This window comes from Mesoplodon mirus (assembly GCF_964341445.2).
Source record: "Mesoplodon mirus genome assembly, chromosome: 5".
NCBI lineage: Eukaryota > Metazoa > Chordata > Mammalia > Artiodactyla > Ziphiidae > Mesoplodon > Mesoplodon mirus.
This window is the reverse complement of record NC_138980.1, coordinates 27,242,031-27,252,116: the sequence shown is the minus strand read 5'-3', so window position 1 is coordinate 27,252,116 and position 10,086 is coordinate 27,242,031.

The window sequence follows — 10,086 nt, the reverse complement described above, 5'->3', positions numbered from 1 at the left end:
AGGACTGGAACCCATGTCTCCTGCATTGGCAGGCAGATTTTTAACCACTGCACCACAATGGAAGCCGTATTCATAGATTCTTGAGTGCTTTTATCACATTGAATTTTGTCAAATGCCTGTGTCTACTGAAATGATTAAGTGGTTTTTATCCTTTATTCTATTGATATGATGCATACCCTTTTCTCCTCAAATAATTTTAAAAACAACTGCATAAAACAATAATTATAGTGCTCACTTCAGCAGCACGTATCCTGAAACAATTATAAAACATTGTTGGGCTCATAATGTTAAAGATATACTTTACAGTAAAATAGCACAAAGGAGGGGGTAGGAAGAGAAACATATTTGAACAGTTTCTGTGTAATATTGGAATTAAGTTAACATTAATCTGAAATTGTTTTTTAACTTAAAATGCATATTTTATTCCTCACTTGAAAATATCTATTTAACACAAAAGAAGAAAGTAAAAGAGGACAGAGGCACCAAAAAAGATATGAGATATATCCAAAACAAATACCAGGAACACCCCACCCCCACCCCAGTCAAAGCCTCCGCCAGGCAGCACAGGTCCTGGTGGCCTGCGTGCTGCCCCCAACAAAGCCTCCTTTGGCCATGCAGGCCCCAGTGGGCTGTGAGCCATCCCCCTCCAAAGCCTCCTTTGGCCATGCAGGTCCCAGTGGTTTGTGCCATGCCCATGGAAGCCTGCACCCTAGATGGCTTACACTAGCACACATGCTCCAGGCCAGCTTCAGGAGCAGAAGCTGGTGAGAGGAACACACGCAGAGGTGGGTCCGACAAAGCAGGTCCAGAGACCTACCTAGAGGTCTTGCAGGGCCTCCTGGGGAGTCAGGGGTTGACTGTAGCTCTCTGTGGGTGCAAGGACAATAATAGCGGAGGCACCAGGGAAATTTTTACTTTTTAAATTTTTTTATCTTTTAATTTTATTTTTTACTTTTATTTTTTAAATATATTTATTTCTAATTTTTTTGAGCATAATCATATAATGCTTTTAATAAAGGCAAATAATATAAGGCAACAGGAGAAAGGTAATTCAAAGGAACATCCAGGAACAAGCTTCCCAATGTCCTTATTTGCCTGAAGACATGATTCATCATCTCTGAATGAAACTGCTGTTATTTGTGCTGATGTGCATGCGCTGAAACTTGGTTTCAGGAGAGCTCAGGCAGAAGTTTCCTGCAGAGTCTAGTCACCTAGTGAAGATAGGATATCTAACTGATTACCTCAAGTGAAAATTATCAATAAACAAATTAGTCATACGTTCGACTCAGGAATTCTTTTTTTTTACAACTTTATTGGAGTATAATTGCTTCACAATGGTGCATTAGTTTCTGCTTTATAACAAAGTGAATCCGTTATACATATACACATGTTCCCATATCGCTTCCCTCTTGCATCTACCTCCCTCACACCCTCCCTATCCCACCCCTCCAGGCGGTCACAAAGCACAGAGCTGATCTCCCTGTGCTATGTGGCTGCTTCCCACTAGCTGTCTACCTTACGTTTGGTAGTGTATATATGTCCATGCCACTCTCTCGTTTGTCCCAGCTTACAATTCCCCCTCCACATATCCTCAAGTCAATTCTCAAGTAGGTCTGTGTCTTTATTCCTGTCTTACCCATAAGGTTCTTCATGACATTTTTTTTCTTAAATTCCATATATATGTGTTAGCATACGGTATTTGTCTTTCTCTTTCTGACTTACTTCACTCTGTATGACAGACTCTAGGTCTATCCACCTCATTACAAATAGCTCAATTTCGTTTCTTTTTATGGCTGAGTAATATTCCATTTTATATATGTGCCACATCTTCTTTATCCATTCATTGGATGATGGACACATAGGTTGCTTCCACCTCCGGGCTATTGTAAGTAGAGCTTCAGTGAATATTTTGGTACATGACTCTTTTTGAATTATGGTTTTCTCAGGGTATATGCCCAGTAGTGGGATTGCTGGGTCATATGGTAGTTCTATTTGTAGTTTTTTAAGGAACCTTCATACTGTTCTCCATAGTGGCTGTACCAATTCACATTCCCACCATCAGTGCAAGAGTGTTCCCTCTTCTCCACAGCCTCTCCAGCATTTATTGTTTCTAGATGTTTTGATGATGGCCATTCTGACTGGTGTGAGATGATATCTCATTGTAGTTTTGACTTGCATTTCTCTAATGATCAATGATGTTGAGCATTCTTTCATGTGTTTGTTGGCAATCTGTATATCTTCTTTGGATAAATGTCTATTTAGGTCTTCTGCCCATTTTTGGGTTGGGTTGTTTGTTTTTCTGTTATTGAGCTGCATGAGCTGCTTATAAATTTTGGAGATTAATCCTTTGTCAGTTGCTTCATTTGCAAATATTTTCTCCCTTTCTGAGGGTTGTCTTTTGGTCTAGTTTATGGTTTCCTTTGCTGTGCAAAAGCTTTGAAGTTCCATTAGGTCCCATTTGTTTATTTTTTTTTTATTTCCATTTCTCTAGGAGGTGGGTCAAAAAGGATCTTGCTGTGATTTATGTCTTAGAGTGTTCTGCCTATGTTTTCCTCTAAGAGTTTGATAGTTTCTGGCCTTACATTTAGATCTTTAATCCATTTTGAGCTTACTTTTGTGTATGGTGTTAGAGAGTTAAGTGTCAAGACACTTTTTAAGAGGGACCTCATTAAAATGGAAAAGAATTTCTCATTTGACGTAGGTAATTTTTATGAAATTGCCAGGACTATCTTTTGAAATGGATTTTATTACTTGAAAAACTTTATTTTTTTTTACCTAGAGTTTGATGAAGAGATGCTAAGTAATACTGAAGAATGGAAAGATCGTATTATGCACTTCAACAAATCAAATTGGAAGGTCAATTCTCAGTTACCAATTTTATGCCAACACATGTTCAGTAGAGTGGGTCATAATGCTGATTATGAGAGTCTTTTTTCACTAAAGAATAGTAGTGGACAAAAGAATGAAATAAGGGACTTCCCTGGCCATCCAGTGGTTAAGACTTCCCCTTGCAATTCAGGGGATGCAAGTTCAATCCTTGGTTGGGGAGCTATGATCCCACATGCCTTGCAGCCAAAAAAAACAAACACAGAAGCAGTATTGTAACAAATTCAATAAAGACTTAAAAAATAGTCCACATTAAAAAAACTTAAAAAAAATGAAAGTTTATGTACAGTTTAAATAGAACACAGATTATAACTGCATTAAATGTCTAAGCAAATTCTACAAAACAAGGAACTGTTGAGATCCAAACCATCAGGGAAACATAATTAAAGAGATGTAATTTAGATATGTAGAGTTTGTTTCAGATAAATAATAAAAAATTATTTTGTAGTAGAAGTATGTCCCATGTAATGTTTCTTTTATTTTAATATATGTAGTTGATTCTCGTTATTTGCAGGAATTAGGTTTTATAACGTTGCTGAAAACACTGAATTGGTGACTAGTTACTCATCACTCCTAGGAGAAATAAGGTTGGGTTTCTGTGAGCCTCTGGTTCACAATACTTTCATCATCCAATCAGCCCATAATTTTTGAAATGTGGTTTTCTGTTTACAAATACCTCATCTAGGGCTTCCCTGGTGGTGCAGTGGTTGAGAGTCCACCTGCCGATGCTGGGGCCACGGGTTCATGCCCTGGTCCAGGAGGATCCCACATGCTGCGGAGTGGCTGGACCCGTGAGCCGTGGCCGCTGGGTCTGCGCTTCCGGAGCCTGTGCTCCGCAACGGGAGAGGCCACAACAGTGAGAGGCTGGCATACCGCAAAAACAAAACAAAACAAACAAACCTTACCTAATAAACCTCGATGATTCATTAACATTCACCTCATGACCAAAAGCACTATTACTCATGTCTGAATGAAGCTTATCTAACATTCATATTTTCTCCATAAGGTGCATGATAACTTTCTTGCTTTTAGAAACACTACATAGCACTTCAGCACTACACTTAGGGGCCATTTTAAACAGGGAAGTCACCAAGAAAAAGCACAAAAATGTACTATTAAATAGACTGCGAAAAAGGCACTTCTTTTCAGTATGAGAACTGGAAAAGAAGGCAGAGCATTGCCTTGCTTGACTTCAGCTGGGAATGTACACATTGAGAAATTTTTTGCTGCTCTGCTCATGCCCATGAATAGGCATGAAGGCACTATGAGTATTGATTTGGGGGGTTACAAATAAATTTTAATGAGTAGCTGAATCCACCAATAATGAGGATTGGTTATATATAAGTATTAATTGGTATGGACCTATTTCCACAATACATTGAGAAGAAAAGTTACAACATGAAACTTAACTAAAACTTTAGAAGCATTCCCTTTACAAAGAGGAATAAGGCAAGGATGTCCCTTATTGTTGCTTCTAAGAGAGAAGGTGGTGAAACAGAATAAAGAACATAGCCCTTTGGGTCCAGGAAAAAACTCTCACTGGTGGTGAACTGGGATGAGGTTCAGATGGAGGTGAAACATCAGCTTATGCAATAGCTGGAGGCACTTGAATAGTATGGGGACAATTGCAGTTGTAAGAGTTATTGAGTTGTCTGCCTTTGGTCAGTTGTTTTAAAAGCTCTGAAAACGGAAACTGAGAAGATCAGGTCAGCCAGCTGTCAACTTAAGGCACACTATTGACTCAGCTGTCTCCTGTAGCCACAGGGAAGACTGTGTTGAAAATTAGACCCAGGGCAACAAAGCTACAAAGTAAACTGAGTGCATAGCCTAAATGGTCTCTAGGCTAAAGTTCAGAACTCTGAGAAGCACATCCCTAGTGTATTTAATATACTGTCTTTCCAATCCACTCTCTAACCTTTATTTAAATATATACGTATCCTCGAAAACATGTGGTGTAGTTGCAGTTTTTAAATATCTGCCTAAATGATATTGTTTTATAAATCACATTTTCTTCTTCATTCAGCATTAACTTTTTAGGTCTATTTATATTGCTATATGTCAATTTAGCATAAATTTAGCAAAATTGTTCATTGCTTTTAACTAATGTGTAGTATATATCCATTTTACTTATATCCATTCCTCTAGTTGAGTCCTAAGGAGATGAAAGCCAGTAAGAAATTATCTGTGATAAGAAATGATTGGGACCTTCAGAATTGTGAATTCTGATACAAAATTTCAGTTCTTTTTGTTTCTGTGCTGTACCCACCCTCTGGTATTCTCAAAATTTTAAGCCTATTCCTCATAAAAGGTACCTAGTCTTTGGAGAATCAAGGAGAAGTCTGTGTCAATACTTGGTACAAAATGTTCTGAAGCAAAGACAGCAACTGCAGATGAGATGGTATAAGGGAATTGAGGGATAGAGCCAGGAATGGGAATTTAGAGTGAGAGGTGACAGGAAGCCACCAGAGAAGTTAACACCTCTATAGAAATCATCAGAATACTCTGAAGGATACTGTACTTCCTACAATTACATGAAATAGGAGCTTGATATTTATACATTAAAATAAAAGGTAACCCCAGAAGATTTGGAGACAAATATATATTACATGTTTTCATATGCTTATGTAGGATTCTACAATATTCATAGAAAATTTAGAACTTAGGAATTTACTTAGGCAAATATATTTTCCCTTCAGTGGTTTCACTGGATGGTTGATAGTTGAGACTATTGGTAGCAGGTGTTGAGAAACTAATTTATTAACCTAGTTCCAAAGCCCTTTCATTAGAGGTAGTGAAAATTGACAAGGAGATTGGAAAGATCAGCTTACCCTATTCCCAAAAGAACCTCTGAATTAAATCACTCCTGGCACCCCTCCACTCCCCACCTTTGATACACTGCAAAGTGCACTGTGTATCAGGGAATGTTTCTGGCACTGTTTGATGATTGGATCCTGCTTCATGGTGTGCTGTATGAATCTCCTCACAACCAGTCTCAGGAAATATTGGAGAAACCTGGGATGTTATCCATCTTAGGCAGCATGGGATGCACGGGAGACCCTTTGTGACTTGCTGTTGAACAGTGAATAAGGCACCCTGGGACCTTTGATGACCTTGATGTGCTGGAGATAAACTGAGTCATTGTTTCATCATGAGGAGCCCTTGATGATATATCACCTTGAAAAGTGCTTTTTTTAAGACGAACTCCTTTGATCTTGCTGAAAGATGAACTCAGCCTGGTTTCCCTAATGACTAAGTAAAGTAAGTTGCTTTGTACTTTGCTGTATGAGTTGAAGCAGCCAGTAGAACGGGTTAAACACAAGAGCTTTGGAGCAAGTAAGTCCTGAGATTGAATCTCGGTTCTGGTACTTGATAACTTGACTGCAAGCAAGTAACCAATGATCACTTTACAGTGTTGTTTAGATTATTAAATGAGATCATGTATACAAAGTAGTTAGCACATAATGAGTATTTAATTGATAGCTAAAAACACAAAAAAAATCTAATTAAATACAGATTGGTAATTATCAGTAATAGCAACTTAGAAATTATAAACTCATAAAGGTTTATAGCTTTGTAAAGATTTCTCCATATAGCTGACAATCTTCTGTTAAACGTAATTTACACAACAATTTAGACTTTTACTCTGGAACTCTGCTTTCAGAGATGACTGTTTCCTATATCTGAAGTTAAACTTGTAGAATGTCTGTGCTAGAATATATGATAAGAATATTCCTCTGGTTGCTCTTCAAAGCTAAGATTTTCTTTATATATGGTTTAACTTAAGGATTTCTTAGACATACTTGTTCTTGTGTTGAGACAAAGTTACCAGATTGGACAGATTTTCTGGTGTTAGTAGTAGATTCTGAGAAATTAGACAGACTTTTTATTAAGTCCTCTGACACAAGGTATTCATTTTCCAGGTAACTGACTTAATAGAAAGGGTTAAGGTGCCAGGTAAGATTATTAAGCCAACTGGCCCAGGGATTCTGGGAGTAAATTTCAACCTTTGATTTAATCCAACTTAACCCAACTGAGCAAAACAACCAAAAGCAGCTTCCATAAACAACCTACAAATATGTACTGGGTTGTAGCCACTGAGATACCAAAGATAATATAAATCAGGTCCTTGTCTCCAGTCAAAGCACATAAGCCACAGAGAGTAAATAGGAGCACCATACATGTCGACCTCCTCCTGATCATGACACACTTTCAAATATTAGACCTTAATATTTAAGTGGCAGACAAACTTGAATATTCAAAATGACACTAAAATAAGATAGCAGCAACTACAAAGCAGACTCCACTACTGGGTAACATTGTTTTGTGATGTCTATAAATCCCTCTGTAGGGGGCCTTTCCACTTGGCTGTCTTTTAACTTTCTATTGTTGTTTGAGCAAAACTGTGCACTGTCCTGACCACATTCTCTTTTAGCCTCACAAGACAAAGATCCTTCATGTGCCAGGAAAAAAGGGGAACTTTTCTTTGCTGCCAGCTTAATTTATGCCTCTATATGCCTCAAGCTGAGTCCCACTTTACCTCGCAAGATGGCCCAGTCTACTCAGATAAACATTCCAACTGATAGATGTCCCTGAAATAGTAGGTGTAATCAATTGTAGAACCAATACATTTCACACTATGGGCAAAATTGGTCATCATATTTTGGTGGTTCCAGGCACACCAGTGTGCCTTGGCCAACTGATTAAGGACCTCATCTCTAACCAGAGTAGTCAAGAGCAGGGAGATGGGTGGGAACTCATGTAGTCAGAGATAGCATGTTAGAGATAGACCTCAAAGGATGGGTAAGATTTACAATTGTAGATGCATAAATGGTGGCTATTCCAGGTGAGGAGAATAACGTCTGTTTCGTTCTACAGCATAAAGAATTTTCACTTCCAATTTTCCAAGTATCTTTTCAACTTCACTTCTTCACTTCTTAACATGGGGTACAATCTCCATAACAATTCAATTTATCCAAAGTACGTGGCACACATTTTCTACACTATTAGATCATGAAATGACAGGGCCCTCCTTTCACCTAACAAGGTACAAGGTACAAACCCACATGTTATTGGATTTATGCCTGCAAGAGTCCAACCGTGCCCTCCCAAATCTGATTTCTGACTTTCTCTTTTATCCATCGAATGTTTGTCAGAACACAAAATCCCCTTGACACTTTTCAGGACCAACCCTACCTGACTCCTTCCCAGCATTTGTCACTGTCAGCCTTTCCCTCATTTAAACCCTTCTCTCACTTACTCTGACACCAAACTCTTGCTTCTCCTCTCCTTCTGATCATTCCTTCTCAGGCTCTTTTCCTCTGTCCCTGAAGTGCTCCCCAGGGCTCAGATTTTGGCCCTCTTCTCTCTTCTCACTCTACACGCTCACAACGGGAAACTGTCTGGGGATCTTTAGAACTGCGAAATACCTTATTTGAGGTAAGCAAGCCCCTTAACAGGGCTCACTAGCTCTCAGACATTACTCTGCATTGGTTAACTAAAACTGACTCACAGGAATAAATAATGGGGAAAAATTTGTTAGGGAAACTTCCAGCTACCGAATCTGCCCAGGAGGCAGGGATCACAACAGGAAAAATTTTGTAAGGAGTCTCAACTGAAACTTATTTTTTTTGTTCTTATCAGGAACACAGGCCTTAAAAAGATAAGCACCTCTGAGCTTGTTTCCTAAGACATCTTATTTATCAGAATCCATTTTTAGACAGGACGTTCCAAGCGGGCTGGACTACACAATCGCGTTCACTGAGCTAACCCCAGCACCAGCCTGGGCCTAGCACCGAGACGGTTTGGGGTTTGTCTATTGCACGGTGGCTCTGCCTGACAGTTCAGCCGTGCTGCGGCCCACTGGGGTGGGAGAGCAGGAAACGGAGCCAAGGTTGGCTCGGCTAAGAGGTGCTGCATTCAGCATAACTCCTCGAGTAGCAGCAGACGCGTGCCACAGGCTTAAGCCGTCTCCTCCTGACTTCAGCCAGGTTCTCCCGCAATGAAAACAATCTAAGGAGTCGCCTCAGCCACTGCACATCTCAGGGCCGGGACTGCTCCGCCCACGCAGCAGCGTGGTGGAGGGCCGGGCGCGGCCCTGACGTCACACTGGGCCCCGCCCCTTAGGGGCGGGGCGGGAGCGCGGGAGCTCTGTTACGCAGGCGCCTTCGTCCTATATAAGTGGCGCTAGAGGCCGACGGTGGGGTTTTGGGGAGATGGTTTTGCTGTCATTTTGTCGGGTGTGTGTCGCAGCGACAGGGATTGAAGACGGCGGTTTGGTGACAGTTATTGGCCAAAGGGCCTTTTGCTTTTGAGGAGGTAAGGTTTCGGATAGGGTGTTCTGGGCTGGGCGGTTTCCCAGTGTTTTAGGTCTCGAAAGCCAGGTGTCAGAAAAACGACGGGATTCGGGGCCTCGGCGACCGGGGTTTCTTCGGGACACAGCTCTGCTCGTGGCATTTGAAACCTAAAGTTGCCCCGGTGTCATGGTAGATTTAAAATCCTAGGGCGGAAAGGCCTCGGCTCTGCCGCTGACTCGTCTCAGAGAGGCCAGGCCACTCATATCACGGCTCCTTAGGCCCGTGACCCGTCCCGCCGATCAGAGTGAGACCCTGCGAGAGCCTCCTGGGGCAAGTGTTGTCCTAGATCAAGCCTTACTCTGGGTCCCTGGCCTCGGCCGTTTGTAGCATTCTGGGATTTTCCGAGGTCAGACTTCTGCCTCTGAGTGCGCCAAAGGCCCTGGCCAGGTGCCCTGGCGGAGAGGCGAGGGGTGGGGACTGGGCGTCCGAGGAACTGCTAGTTTGCGAGTCCAGGTGGTGGAATTTAGCTCGTGCTTGTGAGAGGTAAATACGGAGAGGCTCATCCTTTGTGCGAACTGTTTTTTTCCTAAAGTGGAGCATAGTATTGTTGCATCAGATGTGCATTTCTGATACTTTTGGATCACCCTGTCCTTGATTACTTAAGTAACCATGAAACGCTTATACTATTCTTAGGAAACAGCGCTCCAAACTGACCACGTCAACCACCTGGTCTTATTTTATAGCTATCTTTGTATGATTGTGCTCCATACATACACCCACAGGCTTCTTGTTATCCATTCCATACAGTCCTCTTGGAGCCATCTAATCATAACTTTAACCTACATAGATATTTTTATATAGATAACATCAAATTGTCGGGTAATATAGGGTGTTAAAGGGCAGTAGA